Source organism: Sciurus carolinensis, chromosome 5 (assembly GCF_902686445.1).
Source record: "Sciurus carolinensis chromosome 5, mSciCar1.2, whole genome shotgun sequence".
Classification (NCBI taxonomy): Eukaryota; Metazoa; Chordata; class Mammalia; order Rodentia; family Sciuridae; genus Sciurus; species Sciurus carolinensis.
In genome coordinates this window covers 170000559-170020398 of record NC_062217.1, presented here as the reverse complement: position 1 = coordinate 170020398, position 19840 = coordinate 170000559, and the positions used below count along the sequence as shown (strand labels likewise).

The 19840-nt window shown below is 53.5% G+C and overlaps 1 protein-coding gene across 2 annotated transcripts in view; it reads left to right on the top strand.

Moving 5' to 3' along the window:
• The first annotated feature begins 777 nt into the window (after nucleotides 1–777).
• The window catches only part of Ctbp2 (C-terminal binding protein 2), a 142661-nt gene continuing 123598 nt past the window's right edge, over nucleotides 778–19840 (top strand). The window contains exons 1-2 of one of the 2 annotated variants that reach the window (XM_047554469.1): nucleotides 778–1006; nucleotides 1288–1491. The gene's annotated coding sequence lies outside the window, so the exon portion shown is untranslated. Of the gene's footprint in view, nucleotides 1007–1287; nucleotides 1492–1886; nucleotides 1969–19840 lie in introns of those variants that run through there. The other variant, XM_047554470.1, reaches the window with a different exon arrangement.

Sequence of the window (19840 nt, the reverse complement as noted above, 5' to 3'; positions counted from 1 at the left end):
TGGACCCGGGAAGCAGCGCGCATCGGTCCCGTGAGGCCTCGGGATCCCATTCAAGGCAAGGCTTTAAAAATAGCTCCGGCGAGATCCAGGCAACAGGAAGGAACATTTTTTTTTTCGTGTGTAAAAATGTTTTGCTTCTTGTAGAGAACACACCGTTGCAAGTTCCAGCACATGGGGCCCTCTCCCCGCGCACCCACAGCCTTCGCCGCCTCTCCGGCACGGCCTCTGGAATCAGGATTTGGGGAGCGCAAGTGCCCCCTGTGGCCGGCCCGCGCCTGACCCCGCGGGCCTGAGAAGGCAGAAACCGCCGGCGCGGGGCCCAGGAGGAAGTTGGAATCACCGGGCGGGGAAAGGGGCAGGTCGGCTCCGAGGGCCTGGAGGGGGCCCTACAGGTCCGGGCCACCCGGGGGATCTGCGCCGAGGCCCGCCCGGACTCGCGTCCTCCCACGTGGCCGACAGCCTGGGGCCCCACGTGGAACGGGTGGAGGAGGAAGGAGGGCGAGGGGAGCCCGGACTCCAGGCCGCAGCCCCTGGACCCCCGCCCCCGCTCCTGCGGCTCCGCGCCTCCCTAGAGGCTGGCGGGGGGCGGGCAGGCCGGGGAGCGCCCGCAGCGCCAGTGTGCACTTTCGCGCAGCCACTAATCCCCCGAGAGAGCCGATTTGTAGTGAGGAGTATCTGTAGGGGGCGAAACCGGCCCATGTGGGGTTGTGTCATTGGTTTGCAAAGAGAGACCCCGCCTTTGCCCAAAAAAAAAAAAAAAAAAAAAAAAAAGGAGCGAGGAGCGAGAGAGCGGCGACCCTCACCTCGCCTCCCGCCTCGCTCTTGCGCAGCCGGCAGGCACCGGGAGACGCGGTCGGAGCCGCTTCTTTCCCTTTCCTTTTCTCTCGGCTTTCCTCCTCCTTTCCCGGAGGAGAAAACAAATAAAGAAGAGCAAATAGCCGGGAGGCGCTCGGCATCCAGGACGTTCCCTCCCCCGATCCAAGTTGGAATCAGCATCCTCTTGGGGGTGAGCGCGGCGCGGGGCGGGCGCGGGCAGGGGACCCCCAGTGCAGCCCCTCCCGGCGGGCGGGCTGGCGGGAGGGCGCGCAGCCCGGACTAGGGGTGGGGGTGATCGGGAGCCGGGTGGGCGGAGGAAGGGGGTGGGGTGGGTGGGGAAGTAGGAAGAGGCTCGGCGGCGAGGGGAGGAGGAGGAAGGGAAGGGAGGGGGAGGGCGGGAGGGGGAGGGGCGGGGAGCTGGAGAGATTAAGTTTTTGTGTGTGTGTCCCTGTGTGCGTGTGTCATTTTAAGGTGGCTCGGGAGCGGCCCGGAGGAGCCGGCGGCGGCCCGAGGAGCGAGGGACGGAGCCGGGAGCCATGCCGCGCTGAGGGGGGGCAGCACAGCCACCGCCACCGCCACCGCCGCCGGGTGGGGTGGGAGGGGCGGGAGCGCCTCCGCCGCCGCCGCCTCCCGGGTGGGCGCCCTTTGCGGTGGACGCCGGCGGCCCCGGACGAGGTAAGGAGGACCGGGGGAGGAGGGGAGGGCTGGGGCCGCCGCCGCCCCCGCCTCACCTGCAGCCGCGGGCTGGGGGCGCCGTGCCCGCGCCTCACTGCGCCACTCCGGGAAGAGGAGGAGGAGGAGGGCGAAGGACACCGAGCCGGCATCCGAGGACATCTTTGGTCCGCGACCCCGGCCCGGTGTTTCTCCTCGGTGCCCGGGGGTGGATGCCGGCCCCGGGTCCCCGCCCGCCGCCCCCCGCCACCGATTGCGCCCGCTGGTCGCGTTTGCGCCAGGATTTTTGTTGTGATGAGAGTTGATGAATGCGAAGTAGGCGGTCACCTTCCTTCCCATCAGGATTGGAAAAAAAAAAAAAAAAAAAAAAAAAAAAAGGAAAGAAAAACCCGGAGCGCAGCGGCGTCCGGAGGGCAGCATCGGCGGCGGCGTCTGGGCGACGGTTTCCTAGGCACCCCCGGCTCCTGCCCCCCGAGCCCGGTGGGTGCGCGTGCGGGGGCCGCTGGCGACCCGGGCGGAGCGCGCGGCGCGCCGCGGGGACAATACGGCCGGATCCCTGGGGACCAGGAGTCCGAGCACGCCGGGGTGCGGCGGGCCTTGCGCCTGCGAGGCGAGTGGGGGGGCAGGAAGGTGGGGGTCTGCGGGGAAGTCGGGGCGCGCGCGACTCAGGCCCCTGGGGGCGCGGCCCCTGCCGGCCGGGGATCCCGCGCGGCGCCCAGAGAGCGCAAGTGAAAGACCGGGAAGGAGACGAAGTGGAACCCTTTTGTTTTGCCAGCCCGGCATTGTTGGCTCCTCCGGGCAGCCGGGCCACATCTGCCGCCGCCGCAGCAGCAGCCGCCACTGCCGCGCGGGGCTCGGCCCGCCAAAGTCGCGGCCGGGCGGGGGGCCTGGGCGGGCCGGGCGCGGGCGGGGGCCGGGCGGGCTGGGCATTTCCTCTGCCCGGCCGCGCTCCCGCGGGCACCACTTCCTCCTCGCCACCCGCCGCCGGGAGCCCGGCCCGCCCGCCTCTCACCTCCCCCGCCCGGGCCGCACTTTTCGGGTGGGGCGAATCAAAAAGAAAAAGTTTCGCAGGAGGGGCCGACTGGGGCGCGCCCTGGGCGGCGGGGACTCAGCGCCGCGCAGGGACAGCCGGGCCGCGGCGGTCGCCTCCTTTTCCTCGTCCTCCGCGGCGCCGGACGGCCCCGCGCGGCCGAGGGGAAGCGCCTTTCTTTCTCTCCATGGCTCTTTCCCCAGTGCCCGGGGCGAGTTGGGCAGAGAAGCGCCGGAGCCCGGGCGCGCCCAGGCCTTTCTCCAACCGGAGGCCCAGCGGCGTGGCGGGTCGCCCGCAGCCCACGCTGCGCCCTGGGGCTCGAAGGCCGCGGGCCCAAGAGCTCAGCGCGGTCACCGCGGGCCGCGCCGAGACACTCGCGCGCGCACACTCCCTCCGGTGGCTTGCTTTCCGCCGGCGACGATGGTCGCGGACCCGGAGTGCGTGCGCGCGCGAATGTTTGTGGTTATCCCTCCCACCCCCGTACTTTTCCGGAGGCGGCCCAAACAGCAGTTGGCTCCAGGGGACCCCACGTTTAGGATTCTATAAGGGAGAAGAGGAATTTTTTTTCGTAGAAATTTCCGCTTGCCTGCGCGCTCGTGGTGGAGGCTGCTGGCAATGGCCTACGTCGCCACGCCGGGCTCCCTTTCCCTACGCGGGGTAAACAGATCTTTCTGTATGTTTCCCCCTTTTTTCTTTAAAGATTAGAGATCGGGTTAAGTTCTTAGAGAGTCAGATGCGAGTGGCTTGAAGGGTAGACAAGAGAATTCTATAAATATGCATTGGGAATTTAAAATGCTAAATGCCTTATTTGCAATTCTGTTGGATATTCTAGAGACTGGTATATTTTTATCTGATATGGATAATTTTGATGGGACGTTATATTTGAGGGAACGTTATATTTGAGGGAACTTTACAAAGTGATTTCTTTCTGCCTTCTAACTTTGACGAAATACATCTACTATCGAACCACTCTCAAAGAAAATATTCTTCCTCTACTCCGTGCTGGGGTTCAAGGACAGTTTTAAAGTACCCAGTATTCGCCCCCTTGGATTGGTGTGCTGCCTCGGTTCTCAAAGTAAAACTAGTTTTCATCCACTTCGGAGAATTCTGTTTTGAAATCTTTAATAAATAAAGTCTTTTACATTTCGAAGTAATGGGACTTTAAAGGATCTTGTGTTTATAATCACTTGATTTCAAAGAGTACTTCTTACTGCAATTACAAAGTAATATTTAAAATGCTAATTCAACATTTTCAGTCAGTAGCTTTAATATCGAAACAATGTTTCTTTCTATTTTCTAAGTAGCAGGGACTGTATCTTAAAGTTGAAACACTGAATATCCTTTTGTCTGGCTCTGACACTCTCCTGGAAAAACCCCCAGTGCCCTTTTTATTGCCCCCCAAAGAAAAGTTAATGAGATGCTAGGTTTCATGCAAGGAGGCCCTTCCTCCTGCAAAATATGCTTACAGTTGCCATCGAAGTTGGATGTTCACCGTGAATGCACTTGCCTTTAATGAAACCAGTTTAATCGTTCACACTTGATCAAGTATAACATGACCAAACAAAGGAAATAAGCCAGCATATTTCTGTAGAGCACTGAAGGGTTTAGTGTAAGTGTTGATGTTGGGTCACCCCTCCCCCACCCTGCCCCAGAGGGTCTAAGGCAAAGGGATTTATGGCGCTGATTGGTTTTCTGTGCCCCAAGGGTAGGGGACCCCAGTTCTGTCCCTGTGGAAAGCAGTGATTAGAGGGAATTAGGGGTTTGGCGCTTGTTTTGAACCTGTGAGGTGCTTTTTGGTTTCTTTTCCTGCTTGGGAAGATAACTTAACTTGGGGTATGTTGTGCCCTCCCCCCTTTCTAATGGCACCTTAATAAGGCAGAGTGGAGGAAGGTGGTGTGTTCTGCAGACTGAGCTCGCCCTCTGAGTTATTTACGATTTCATTTGGGATCTTTGAAACTGACCCTTCAATGGGTGCTGTCGTGGGGGATGGGCAGGGTAACTTAGCTGTGATTTAAAAAAAATAATAATAATCTCTTTGTCCCCAAAATGCATTTCCTTGCTAGGCAGGGGTTGAAGCAGTTTATGTGTGCTATTTAGTCATTGACTTGTGAAGAAATATTTGCGAAGTATGTCTTTTTAAAGTTAAGAAAGTAAAAAGTTTGGCTACTTAAAAGCAAACACTAACTGCCATTGTAAAAACACACTGGGGACATATTTTGGCCTTTTAAGACTGGGCACACCTGTTCCTGTCCCACTGAGTTGAGTTTGCTTTCCCTGGCATTGTTCATCTTAATCTGACCCTGTACACAAGACGAAACAGTAACACTTGCTAGCTGAATAATTATTAACTAGTTCATCAGTTGCCTTTTCAGGGAATAATCAATAACTTCACTCTTGACTTTAAAAACTCCAAACAAATGTTATTCCTAAGACTGGAAAGTGTTTTAAAGAGAGAATAAAGAGAAACAAATAGCAACAACACCCAAAACTGCAAAGCCAACCTGCAAGCTCTCCTGTGTAGTAGCTGGTGAGTGGACTGAAGGAGCAGGGGACTGGATTTAAGAATGAGATTGCTGGGAACTGTTAACCTACTAAAAGAAAGGGAACTCAGGGTGGCTTGTGGCATTTGAAATTCTTGAGATTCACTTATTAAAAAAGAAAAGGACACAGAAAAGGACAGTTCTCAGGGAGGGGCCCCGCCGAGATCCAGCGCAGGAATGCCATTTGCCAACAGATCACTAACATCATGAATCATTTTTGAAGGCAAAGTTATACCCTTTGCACCTAATGCTTTCCCTAAATGGAAAAATTTTAAAGAGTTTACAGCAGCAGTAGAATGGTGGCCCCAGTTGTCATTTTTTACCACTGTCATTTCAATATAGAGAGGCTGTCATTATAATGTATGAGAGTGCAACCTGGGTCCCTCTGTTAATAGTCTTTCCATCAGTGAAAAGCAGCAGCCAAGTGTCCCGGGTCCCTGATACTGGCCACAAATAGGTATTCATGCAGCACATGGTTGAGAAGGGAAATTTATCTGTTGGGCAGGGCACAACTCAGGTAATATTTCTAAGTCTGGGTGATCATTCCATTACCAAGCGTGGAACACATTTTTGTAGTAATTAAAAAATGGGAGCACAGTTTGATCCTTTACAAAGAAGTCCTTGTACTTAACAGAAGTGACGCTCTTTGGTGAAATATCGGGGTATCTTGTTCCCCAAGAATCTTCCCGTGAATTGCTAACTCAGGAACACTTGTGAAGACATGGCCTGCTGAAAAGTTTTAGTACGCACTTCAGCGCCGGGATGGCTGCCCTGCCCGGGCAGGTATCAGTTTTCCCCTGTACAGCTGGTAAGCCTGTCCTAATTTTCGGGGCTGCAAATTAAAGTTACAGCACCCCTGGAAAAAAAGAGGAACATGCAAGGCTTCTCCCCATGCCCATCTTTTGAAGTTAATTTTTATTCAAGTCTGGGTTTGGTAGACTGTGTGTCAAAGACTTCTCAAAGGATTTCCCTATCTCCAGGTTTGGGAATTATTATATTTAATAATTGCTCAAAACTTCGGAAACACTCTTAAGGTATTCAGTAGTTCTTTTGATTGTGATCGAACAAAGTACCCCAAAGCCATCCGTGTGGTTTCTAAAGATATTGGCAAATTAATGAAATTAGTTTTGAGGCATGATCCAGAGTTTGCTTTTAGCTGTCATTATTAATGTTTAAGGCCTAAATTATGGCTGCACTTGGGCATTCAGAACTTCCCCTGTGAAAAGAAGGGCTTTGCACATTGTGTAAAAAAGGGGGATTCACAAATGAATACAGAATGCACAATGGAGAGCGAACCGGCCATTGTTTGTGTGGAATGTTGATAATGGGAGCCAAGGGGCAGTTTCGCCTCCATTCTAACTGCTGGAGGACGGAGCCCCGGGAGCTGCAGGCGGGGTGGGAACCAGCCTGGCATTCATCTGCTTTTGCTGGGCATGGAAATTTGGCCTGCCTCCCTTCCAGAGTTTTTCTTAGAAGGTGGTCTTTCTGGACTGCTAGGGAATGTGTGCTTTCTCTTTTCAGTAATCTGGTTTGTTGTTGTTGTTTGTTTGTTTGTTTGGCTTTTTGTTTGTTTTTTGAGGAAAGATTCCAAAAGCAAATAGTACAGTTCTTCCAGGACAGTGTGAAAAAAAATCAAAGTTTTTTTCCCCTTGGAATTTGAATTAAGAAATAATACTCAGCACCTGAAACTGAGGCATCTGGTGTCCCAGGAACAAGGTGTGTTGATTTTTATTTCTCTCACTTTAAATAGTGCTGTTTGCAGTGTCAGGGAAAGCGCCCCTAAATCCTCGTTCGATGGGTCCTGCTGCCCACCTGCTGCCCTTTCTAAAACTCTTTTGTCTCCCTTCTCCACTCAGAGTCCTCCCACTTCCACCCTAGAACATAGGGCCAACAGGAGCCAATGGTGGCCCCATGACATGCATGCCCACCTTGCTCTTTATCCCCCATCCCAAGCGAGATCACCGTAGATAGTTGATCATTGTTGAGACCATCCCCAGTTCTGCTGTTTAGCAATGTACACTTGCTTAGAATTGTGGGGACCAGTGGCAGTTTCCATAGTATCTAGCCTAGTGCCTGTGCGTCGTCCTTTCTAACAGTCCTTTGGTGAATGTTTTAGAAATGATCTGCTTGAGCTGTTTACCTAACTTAAATTCAACAGATGATTGCCTAGAATGGGCTCAGTATCCACAAAGAAACTGTGATAAAACAGTTGGGTTTTTATTACTGGGGCAAGTTGTGATTTGGGTTTTGTGGGGGATTGCGACTTGTGTCCTGTGTAATATTACCCAAAGGTCAGTTGGTGTTCAGAGGATGTTAACCCTGAATAGCTGCTGTTTTCTGAGCTGGTGGTCAGTCTTTGGGCTCTGTTGGCCTCTGGGGGGACTGGGAGGGCAGTGCTTTTCAACCATTGTGGTCCTAAAGACCCTTCCCCTTGTAAAATGCAGAAAGAAACCGTCTTCCTTTATGTCGTTCATTTCTACTCCATTCAAAATCAGTCCTCTGGTCAGCAGAAAGGTGCTCCTTGCATTGAGACAAACCCTTAATTATGACTGAAAAGAACTCTTAAGACCCTCAGATGGGAAATGGTGACTAATGGTGACATAGATGGGCACGGGTTGGGAGGGTCTTTCCACAGTGCCAGGCACCTAATCGTAGCTGTGCACCAACCATGCCTGAAATGTGGCCTTCAGCAGACTGCTGCCCATGACAAACAAAAACTTCACTCTTGGAGTCACGGAAACCCAGGAAGTTCCTCTGGAAGGAACCATAGACCTAAATCAGAGGTCAGCTTTTCTGGCGTAATGGTTTTTTTTTTTTTCCCATTATGGCAGTTTTAAAATCTCACCTAAGTGTTGAGGCTAGCCAGAGAGTTGTTTTATAGGTGTAAGTGGCCAGAATCAAACCAGGAAGTGAAGGCATTATACCTGCTCCAGGTGTGTGTAGGGCCCCGGTGAAGTGGGGGTGGGAGGGGAGAAGGCTAGAGGGAGCCAAACAGGTGTAGTTCTTTGTGGGAGGGGGTGAGAGGCTCAGAAAGGGTTTGTGCGCCTTTTAAATGAACTCTAGCTGTGGCTGTATTCTTTTGCTGATGGAGGATCTCAGCGTGGTCTGTGTGGAAGTGCAAACTGCTTATCCTCTTGTTGAGGCCCAAGTGGGCTAGAGGAAGGGTGGGGGCAGTGCCTACGCAGTCATTTGGTCCTGAGGTCCTGCACTGTTGCAGTGAACGCCCGCGGCAAGCATCAGGCAGGCTCTTAACCCACGTTCCGGGAACGACTGAGAGAACTGCGAGTGTTCAACCTGGAGAGACCCCTGGCCCCTGTTCCCCCAGCTTAGCCAGGGTGGGGAGGGCTGGAACAGTGGCGGTGACACAGGGAGGCCTAGCTGGTGGAGCTGCCAGGCTGCGTGGGCTCCTTCCAGCCTGGAAAACTTGGCTGACCGCCGGGGTTCTGTGTGGACCAAGGCTTTCCAAACACCAGAGACCCGGTTGGAGGCCCAAGCTTGGGGGCAGCTGCCTAATGAGCTGTTAGGAGGACGCGCCACGTTTTCTTCTTAGTGCAGCGACAGTAACTTTAAAAGTTTCCCCCTTGCTTTCTCCAGCCGTTGAGAGGTCTTGACCTGTGTGGCTCATCCGCCCTTGGGACTGGCGGCCCCCAGTGCCCATCAGGCTGAAATGGCGTCCCCTGTCTATGTCCTTGGTGTCCCCGCGGCTTTCAGATTATGGGGGGCAATGGATAGTGTCTTTTACTGGACAGACTTCAGTGTGCACCTGTAAGTGCCCACAAGTAAGATCTGGGATGTTTTTGGTCTTAGAAACATTCTCGGCCCTTGGTCTTCACGACGTCCCTGCGAGCCGGGTAACTGGGGAAGAAAACCGGTCGGCCTCCTGCTAGCCCTGGAGAGGCTGGCTTCCTCCTGTTTCTGTGGCGCAGCTGGGAACCCCTGGGTCCCGCCCACACTGGCTCCCCAGCGACGTCGCCTGTCCCGCGCGACCTTCCGACGTGGGGCGGTGGGGGCGAATGGGCCTCGGCCAAGGCCACGCACACCTGGCCGCGCCGCGCTTGGAGGGGGCGGAGTCCGGCCGCGGTTCCCGGGCTGCGCCTGGAGCGCCGGGTTGCTCCGACCTGCTGAGCGCACGGGCTCCGGCGTCGGGCCATCCCGGGTGCCAGGGTTCCGGGACACCGCGCGGCAGGCGAAACGCCCCTGGGGCGCGCGCACCTGGCGGCTCCGCCAGCCCTTCCGGGCAGGAGCAGCTGGAAGCCCCGCCCGCGCAGGCCCCGGTACCTGGCGGGACTTCCCCTTCCCCCTCCGCGGGCCGCGGTACCTGACACCCCCGGAAGCGCCCCTCCGCTGCCGTCGCCTTTTCACGTGTAAATCGGAACCGCATCCCGCCGCGGGGAAGTCATTGAGAGCTGGTGGAAATGGTCCCTGCCCCTGCGGTCACTTCCTCCTGCCTCCCGCAGGCCTTTGTGCAGGGCCTGGACCCTGGGCGGTGGGGGTCGGACTCCAGCCGCCCTCACCAGCGGGCACCCCTGGGATTGACGCTGCGGGGCGCCGAAGTGGGCCCCCCAGACCCTCGGCCGAGGCTTAGCAGAGCCAGGTACCTGGCAGAACCCTGCTGGGGCCATCCCCGCTGACAGTGATCGCGGCCATCGATGCCCCAGACTTGTAGTGATGGTGTCCCTGGCGCCTCTAGTGGACTATTGCGGAGGTTCGTTGATTGACTGCGCGATCGTTACCGAGGCGCAAGCAAACGGTAAACAGCTGCATCCTTAAGACCTGGTGGGCTTGGATCCCGTCGTCTGGGCAGCGTCTGGGGTCGCAGTTCTCGGGTAGCAATTTCGAATCTGAATATTTTACTCGTGCTACCAATAGCGCCATTGGTGCGGGGAACTCCAGTTTTCAGGAAGCTGTACGGCTACTCTGCGCGTCTTCTCCAGTTTTTGGGCCTGGGGACTCTGCGACTAAGTGGTGGGTCCTGCACAATGTAGGCGTTTTCATATTTCCAGGATCTCCTTGGAGGAGGAATTTGTTTGCCTTTCTGTCCTTTGCAGACTCTATTTGGTGACCCAGGTTCCCTGCAGGCATTTAAATAAATGCACCAACTTTTGCTAAAGTAACATTGTAGCAGGCACCTATTGAGCACTCAACTGGTATCCGTTCCTAGCTCACTACATAATGGTGTGTGCTGTAGAATTTGAGGTTCTAGCGTGGGGGGTGGGGTGATGTCAGACATTGGGATGCACTTTCAGGTGACCGCGGAGCGCCCACCCCACTGAAAGTGGCTGAGCTGGAATTTGATGAGGCTGTTGCAAGAGGGTGGGAGAGTTGGCAAGACTCTGGTGGGAGAACTGTGGGTGCTGGAACCTCCCCCTCCGTGCTCCTTGCCTCCCTCACCCACTTGAGATCCAAGCGGTGGGGAGCTCAGGGGAGGGCTGGGTTGAGCTCCAGCTGGGCAGTTTCCGCAGGATTCAAGTTCTCATCTCAGAAGTTGCTTGTTTTCCAGAGCACATGGAGCTACAAGCCCAGCTAGTTTTCATTTGTTTTCTGATTAGGTCTGTCTGTTGGAGTGTCCGAGTCTAATGTCAAGGAGGGCTTTCTAGATTGTTTCCAGGCCAGTTTTAGAATCACTGTACTTTGGGGATGAGTGTCCAGAACATCAAGGCTTGTGGTGGGAACCCTCCAGCAGGCGTGGTAGGCAGAGTCCCCACTGGTGTGTAGGGAGAATTCTCTGGATTCTTGCTGTCTGGCCAGTCAAGACCCCCAGCTACAGATGGCCCCCAGGGTGGGCTCAGTGCTATTGCCTCAGCCACATTCTCATCTCCTGGAGGTAAGAGTGATAGTCACTACTTTACCAATGAAGAGACCTGAGGGTCAAGAGATTAGGTATGTAAGGGAGTCAGGAGAGAGCTAGTTAAAAGTTATATTCCTGTCTGGCTCTGGTTTTTCCTGTCTTTGAGGCTTCTTTTTGCTTTTTAACTGAGACTTGGGGATGTTTTGGCTCGGAGATTAGACTTCTCCCTTGCCCTCCATCTGGTTGCGCTGGATGCAGTACCCCACCTCCCTCCCCCAACACACACACACACATACATATATGCATGCACGCAGCCTGGGGTTATGTAGGTAGTTTTCACAGGACTTTGAGTCATCCTGGACTTAGTGGTCAGGTATCCTTTTCAGTAGGTCAGACTCAAATTTCTGTGTTTGAGGTCTGGGCTGGGGTGATGTCCTCTCAAAGTGAGCCCCCCTTCCTGGGATGCCCCTCCCTGAAGAGAGGGATGTTCTAGAATGGGATGAACCCTACCCCCACCCTGGCTGCTTCTCACTTTCAGCTGGATCCATTGTGCACATCTTAAAATAGGATCTGGTTTCTGCATTCATGGGGAAATTTAGGGGAAGAAATGGGGGGAGTCTGGGTAGGATTTCTCCCATCGGGGTGTTCTGTCTGCACCACTCCTGTAAAAACCAGGGAGAAACTTGTCTGAGGGGGTAACTTCCTTTTGGTTGCTCCTGAGTTTGTGTCCTGAACCTTAGAGAGGAATTTGAATGAATTCCCCAGAACAGAAGGGACTGCCTTCTTTTTAAAGAGGTTATCAGATTGACTGAACGGCTCAAGGTTGGGTGTGTCCAGGATCCAGAGCCCAGCCTATGTGGTTAACTGGCCTGAAAGGCTCTGGTCAGGTGGCGCAGGAGCTCTTGACCTTGGCTTCCCCTGGAGCTGAGGTCCCCGTGCAGTGGAGATTTTCCTGAAAAACAGGCTTTCCTCTAATTATAAGATTATCTTCCTGCTCCACAGCCCTCCTCTTCCTTTCGAGAACACGTGTGGGCTTGTGAACATGCGTGTGCCCGGGAAAGTGCTGCTCGGCAGGGGACCCAGTGAGCTGGGGGTCCCAGTGAGGCCCGCCCTGTTTCAGGTCAAGGGAGGGAAGCTTGCGGGGGAGGTGTCTCTTGACCAATTAGTCATGTTAGCCCCGGTGTCCTGGCCTGGCTCCAGCTTTGGTAATGATTATATTCTGTCTATTTTAAGTCCCCTGCAGTTTTCAAACGGGTCTCCATTCCACTTTCCTCCACACGGAAGGGTGGTGTGCGGGGCCAGATCAGCTCCGGGCGGGCGGCTTCATCCCCACAGACTTGAGGATGGGGCCACTCCTCCGGCTGGTGTGCCTGGAGGGGGACCCAGGCGCAGTGACTGGCTCTTACAGGCAGCTGAGATCTGAATGCTCAGATGGCACCCAAAGTTTTCCCAGCCTTGGCAGACCAACCACTGCATGCAGCTTGCTAAAGGAGCCAGGTGTGTGCGGCCTCAGAACTGTGCTCAGGGGGGTCTGGGGCACCAGAGGTATGTGCCCCAGTCTTGCTTCAGAAAAGCCGCTGAGCTTGGCATCCCCAGTTTCCTCCATCAAAACACAGGACAGGCACAGGGGATGTGCCCAACACAGGCACCATCACTTCCTGGGCACGTGGTGGCATCAGTGCAGAATCGTTTGATTCTTGGGCTTCCACAGTGCTTGCTGCTTTCACTGGAGACCCGGCGCCTCCTCTGCCATGGACACATTGTTTCTTATTTTGCAACTAAGTCTAGGATTAGAAAAGTGACTTTGGCTGACAAGCCAGAACATTTCAGAATTACCGTTTGAGTTCTCTGTGCAATGCCACCTTCCTGGGTGTTTAAGGAGAGCTTCAGTAGTGGGTCATTCTTCCACAGCTGGTCACGTGCTCCAAGCAGCGGACAAAGCAAGCACCACAAAATGACTTGGGTTTTCTTTGTGTAATTGCAAGCTTCTTGGTTGTCTGTTGTGTCCGTCGAGACAGGGGAAGAGGGTCACAGGGGAAGAGGGTCGTGGCTGTTGTTCTGTTACTTCTGCCCAAACATCCTCGCCAGCCTGTGAGCTTAGAGCAAGTTCCTATGTTACATCTTTAGCCCTCAGAGCGGCTAATCTGTGCCCCAAAGGAAGCTTTGAAAGAAGTTTTCTTAACTCTTGTCACCTTTCAGAACAGGGTCAGGTTTGCAGCTGAACGCTGATTCTTTTTCACTAACAGGAAGGTGTGTGGGCCACTTTTTGATTGTGTCCTTAACTGGGAGCTTTGCAACCTAATGATGACTTGGCACAGTAGTGCTGTGGTTCTGATCCACGAGACTTGCTCTGGGGCTGTAGCAGACCACTGGGGACCACTGGACAGTGTACTCCCTGTGGAGGTAAGGGATAGGTCCTACTAGAAGGTCTTGAATGTATTCCTTTGGAAGACTAAGGTTGGGTTGTGGGAGAGATAGTGTTGTCCTCCTGACCTTATAGAGGGAAGAAGATACCCATAGGACAGACCCTTCTAGAAATTGTCAAAGAAGGGATGGAAAACGCTTCACTCCTTTCCTGCATTTAACATTTACTGAACTCTTGCAAAGGGCTTTGGTCTCAGAGTCTGTCAAATGAGGGTAGAAGGAGGGTGTGCTATAAGGCTTTCCCAGGGGAGTGTTTGTACAGTGCTTAGAAAGGCCAATGCCTTGTGGATGTTTGGTAAACATATTAAAACACAATAAAATAAAAAGCAAACCAGCCACCCTTGCTTTGAGGATGCCTGCAGTGTGCCTCCCACACTGGGTGGACGTCCAGGAACCCAATCCAGGCAGCAAAGGGGCTCCCCTTGGGTCTTGCAGGCACCAGGGAGGCTCCCTGGGCCTGGATGGGTAGCACAGGGCGAGTCGGGGTGGCCTCTTCCTGTCCTGAGGGGCAGACCTGCAGTGCAGGGTATTTTTATCCTTTGCAATGAAGGACTGAAGACTCTTAGGGGCCAGGGGACCTGCTCTTTTGGAGGGGGTCACAGTGCGAAGTATGTGGAGATGGGAGATCTGGGTTCCTGGCACCGTAAAGAACAAACAGCAACTAAAAAAACCGTGGAATGTGCAGTGCACCCCAGGGTAGGGAAGGGCAGTGGGCGGGGGCACTGGCTTCCGGTGGGGAGCAGCTATCTTATTGATTCCTGGGGCCACAGTGATGAACCGCAGACCACTCAGAAGGTTGTTTTTAGTCTGTGGAATGTTACTCTGTATTAGCTCATTCCAAGAAATGCCCAGTAAAATATTTACTTTTCTATTTGAGACCTATTTTCCCTTCCCAGAGAAGGAAGAAAAAAATGGACCGTTTTGCCTGATGGACAGCCAGGATGGGGGCGTGATGTGCGCCGCCTGCCCTCCACAGGTGGAGCCTGCTGAGAAGCGCCTCTGGGCCTCATGAGCCATGAGCCCCAGGGCAACGCAGAAGCCTGGCCACATTTGCAGAGGCTGGGGGACTCTGCCTGCCTCTTCCCTTCATGCATTTGTCTTTAATTCCTCCAGGCCTCCAGGCAGTAGGAGGGTCTGCACCACGGTCAGGGGGGTCGATGGCCTCCTAGAGTCTTGGTAGAGATGTCTGCCTGGCACGTGGTGGTTGCTTGTGCAGCCAGGAGCAGCTTTGGTAACTGGCCCAGGTCCAGCTGGGTGGCAGATTTGCTGTGGGTGTGTGAGCCCTTTCCTGACCCTGGCCCTGACGACCGAGTGGTAATTCGTCATCTACTCCCAGGGTACCCATTCACTCACAGATGCTGATGGAGCACCCACAGAGGGCCACAGGCAGGATGGAAGGACTCAGAGTCTTGCTCAGAGGCGCTGGGGATTGAATCCAGGGCCCTCTTTACTTTTAATTTTGAGAGAGGATCTCACTAAGTTGCCTCAAACTGGTGATTCTCCTGCTTCAGCCTCCTGAGTAGTTGGGATTTCAGGCAGTGCCACTAATGTGAGATGCTCTCTCCTGGGCAGTGTTGCTGTGCCATGCTGCATGGCGGACTCCAAGTGTGAGTAGTAAGGGTGGGCGAGTGGGACTTGGCGAGAGAGGGCATATGTCGGTCGGTGTCTGTTGGACAGTTCTTGTCGCAGTCGTTGTGACATTGGTCATTGGTCATTGCATGGACCAGTAGTTTATTTGGATTCATTTCAGTCTCAGCATTGAGCATGCAAGATGGTCCTTGAAAGTGCCCTTGGGAAACAGCAGTTCCGGAATGCCAGGGCATCTCCGCAGGCCCTGGGTTGGGGCCAGAAGGCCATGTTTTCACAGCTGCAAATCATGGAGTGTGCAGTAGCTCAGATGCCGATGTACCTGAGCGGTGCCCGTGCCCACAGTGGCCAGTTGTTACACCGGTGCTGTTATTGGGGTGGTGATAGTGGTAGGAGTAAGGGCGACCCAGTCCTGTGGTGGTGTTCACGCACTTGAACGACTCATCCCCTTCACCTCTGTCTTGTTTGAGCTGCACACGATGTTCCAGTTCTACCTCCTTCTAGAGCCTCGAGCAGGCGTTCAGAATCCTCGGCTGTACAGTTGGAATTAGAGATTGGGGAGCTTGGGGAGGGCCCTCAGCGGGGAGCAGAGGAGTTCCAGCCCACTCCTGGCCCAGCCCTTCTCAGTCCGAGCTCGCGCGCTAACAGGCTGGTTGTGGGCTTGGTGGTTTTCGCATGAGTGACTCACAGTCCCCAGGGAGGACCTGTGCCTGGGTCCTCATTGCAGGGGCATCCCTGGGGCGTCCTAGCCAGGAGACCTCCTGTCCTGGTAAGAGACCCCCTAACGTCTGCATTTTAGCAAGCGCCCCCAGGCTGCCCTAGTGCAGCCCTTAGGACCCACCCAGACCACCTTTAAAGATGAACCTCCCCCCACACAGCCCACGCCCTGGGCCCTCGTGATCCAACACTTGGCATGCAAAGTGGTTGAAAGAAAATTTCAAAGAACTTGAATAACGCTCCCCCCATAAATGAATAGATTTGACAATTGAAATACATGTGTCTGCCCTACTCCTAATTTGGTGTAGGAGGGATCCTCACCCCCACAAACCTCCCCACACGTTCCCAGAGGCGTTTCCTGGATGTCTTACACCTGGAGCGGGTTCCATATGCAGATGCACTTGACATTTAACTGTGTCTCCTAGCCAGTCAGCATGTTTGTTGATGAGGCAGGGTGGACTGACCCAGCACACCGGCTAGGAAAGAAATGGGTTTTACAAATTATATTTTCGAAAAATCTGAACCACTTAGTGAGGTGCACTATAAAAAAACTTAGAGTCTCAAGTCAGATAGGTACACGGAGTTTTCCACTTCTGGTGTCGGCACTAAGGGCAGATGAAGTCCACCTTTGGGGGCTCAGCCGAGGCCCTTCTGGAGCCAGTAATTTTTTTTATTGTGATGCCAACACTCTAAACATACGTGGGGACACACTGTGGTCTGGAAAGGAAGGTTCTATAGCAAAGGTGAAAGCCCACTCTCAGCCAGTAGCTCACCTTTCTTTCTGTTTATAGAAGTTCTTTGTCATACATTGGCTTGTTTTGTTTTTAGTAATAACCCTACTGTGAGACCACAATGCACTGGTGTTATTTCCCACTTGAGGAATTGGCAGAGCCATATGGATGGGCTCCTGGTTCATGAAGGATGGAGCAAGATCCAGACTGGTTCTTCTCCCCTGCCAGGCTGTCTGAAGACAGCAGTGTGTTCAGATTCTAGAGGAGAGTGCAGATCTGAAGTCCAAAGCAGGGCAGGGCATGACCACCCCTCCAGCTGAAGAGCTGGCACTTCCATGGGAACCCAGAGTGGAAGGGTGAACTTGATAGGTGTTGGCAGGTTTCTTCAGAAAGGGGCGCTATACGGAGCCTCCATTTACCCCTTGATGAGGTTTGTAACGGGGTCTTGAGCGGAAGGGATGCACTCTTGGTTTGGGCAACTGCTTTCTGGGGGAAGTTGAAGTGCTTTGGGAATTGCATGCAGAGGCGATTACCGTGGGATCCTATGGCAGCCGTGGCCTGAACTCTGGTTACCTGGCTAAGTAGCCTGGACTGGGTGTCCTTGATACCCATGAAGAGGCAAGGGGTTTTGTCAGACTAAATATGAGAAACAGTAGCCTTTGGGGCCCAAGCAGCTTCTGTTTGGTCTGCTTTTGGACTTTAGTGACTAACAAAGCAATGACTTTATGATTTATGGTGTTTATAAAAAGCAGCATACCTATCTGTTTTCATACAGACATCTTAATAGAGATTAAGTACAGAATAAAGCAGAATGCCTGAACGGAGATAGTCCCCTAAGCGATATTGTAGTGTTAGACGGTGTAATCATGTTTTGTACACGTCCTAATTAAGCAGTTATGCACTAGTAGAAAAACTACCTTTAAGAGATTTAGAAAAGCTTCATAATTTAGTAAATCAAACAGAAATAGGTGTGCAATATTAAGCATAGGGTTTATATGTGCTATATGATAAGGTAACTCAATTTGGATTGATTTGCTAGAAATTTATGTAGTGACATTGCATTGGAATTTGCTGCTTCTGAAAATTGCCTGTTGGGAAGATCTGCTTTGAATGGGATGGAGTTCCTACTGTGTGCCGGATGGAATGGAGCTCCTGCTGCCCACCAGAGGTGGTGTCCAGCTGGGGGAGTTGGCTCTGAAATTCAGAGCAGTAGTGAACACGCAGGTGAGAAGGTGTCCGGGGTGGGTCATTCCCAGGCCTCAGGGTCAGGGAGGGGGACCCACTGGAAGCTGAGGAAGTTCCTGATGCTTTTCTGAAGTGCCCTGGTTAAGCACATAGCCTCAGGTCATGCACTTACACTATCAGGTCGCCCAGTGACTAGCTGGAGCCCCAGGCAAATGGCTCCCCTGGCATTGTTGTAGCCCCTGCAGGGTGTTGGTGAAGAGTTTTGCAAATGCTTGGGTTCCCAAATGTGGTCCTTATTGTCTTATGTCTCTGTGGAGCTGAGTGAGGAGTGGGGCTCCTGGTGGGGGAGGCGCTGGAGCGGTACTTATGCGCAAGGGCCTCTGGGTAGCTGTGAGTTCTGACTGAGCTGCAAGCTCAGAAGTTTCTGTCTTCAGAAGTGACATTTGAATTATGGCTGTGGCTTGGGAGAGCTGGAGGCACTCTTGGCATCTGGAATCCTGAGGGTGGGCAGCTGCTGCCCTGAGCGACAGCATTCGTGGGGGTGGGAGAGGCGTGGGGTCCTGGAGACCATGAGGGGGCAGGCAAGGGTGTCCTGAGTGAGCTGCCTCACCTAGTCTTGAGGATATTTTACCTCTGTGCCATGTTGGATGGCCTGAGTCATCCAGGCTCAGAATTCTAGAATGTCCAGGCTGGCAGGTCCTTGCAGATGTCTTTGGTCTTTGGCAAAGTCCTTGGTGGATACTGACTGTAACATCTCAGGGGAACTGCTGTGCCAGGCACTGTCCTGGGCTTTTTGAACTGCCTCTCATCTGACAGATGAGGGGCCTGAGAGCCAGCGAGGTGTGGTAGGGGAGGGTCTGCTCCAGGTCCCAGAGTACAGGGTAGGTAAGTGATCAAGTGGCCGCAACTCACCTTGATGAAGCTCAAGCTTCTGTCTCACTCTGGGATGCCTGGGCATGATCCCCCTGTGTCCTGCCAAGAGTAGGGCTGAAAGCTATGTTGTCACTGTCACTATGGCCTTCTCCCACATAGGCCATCTATGGGGAGATAAGGTGGCAGTGAACCTCTTGGTTAGAAGGAACCATAGGGTCTTGTCCTAGCTCTGCTCTGAACTTTCCAGGTGACCTGGGGTGAACTTGGATGCTGGGTTTCAGTTTCCTCCCCTTGTGGATCCTGGGTTCTCAGCTCAAGGCGTCCCCTGGTCTCTGCATCTTCAGGCAAGGACCTGTTGGTAAGGTTGGGATCCATGCCTGCTCGCCCAGACTCCCCCAGAAGCGGCGGAGTTGTATCCTGGAGGGGCTGAGGTGTGGGAGAGATGATGGCAGCCACACACAAGTCCACACTTGTTCCTGGAGAGACTTGGAGGGGCCAGGATAAGCCCGTGCCCTCCTTGCTTGGTAAGAGAGGCTGTTGGGGTTTGGAGTTAGACCGAAGGGGCGTGGTGGGGTAAATGTGATGGACCCCTAGGCTGAGAGCAGTTGAGGAAAGGTTCTTGAAGGGAATTCATTTCTCACTTCCTGGCCACCTGTTGCCAGAGGTAAAAATAGTTTTCCCTGACAAAATTAAAGTGTAACGGAATTTCAGGCGAGGCCAAATGTGTGCCTCCACCAGAACCCTTGCCGCTGATGTTGGGCTCTCATGGGGGTGAGGTTTCCAGGAAGCTGGTGGGGTGGGTGTAGGGCCAGCCCTCCTGCTATTTGGAAAGGCCCAGAGGCTGCAGCAGAACTTCACAGCCTACTGAACAGGAAAAGGGAAATCATTTATTTTTATTATTTGTTTTTTGAGGGATACTAACTTTTAAAAATTTTATATAGATACAATTCATGTACAGTAAAACTCAGTCTCAGCCTGCAGTTCTGCAGGGTTTTTGTTTGTTCTTCCTTTTTTGGGGTGCTGATTGAACCCAGGGCCTCGCACATGCCAGGCAAGTGCCCTCCCATTGAACTACAGCCTCAGTCCTTTTTGTTGTTGTTGCTGTTGAGACAGGGTCTCACTAAGCTGCACAACTGGCCTTGAACTTTCGATCCTTCTCTCTCAGCCTCCAGAGCAGCTGGGATTACCAGGTGGCAACAGTTCTGCCAGTTTTGAAAAATTGAGGTACCACCACTTGGCTGCAGAGCAAAGTCATCATCCAGGGATTGTCCCCGGGCCTGGTGCCTCCCGTCACCCCAGCCGTGGCCACCACTGACAAATCATTCCTTTGTGATGGTAGATTCCAGCCTAGGAATTTGGTAGAGGTCAGTGGATGTTGGTGTAAGGCCAGGAATTTCTGGGACATCTATAATGTCTGAGGGCTGCGCATGTCCACCAGGGTGTTTTGGTCACAGCAGATGCACTTGCTTAGGTGACC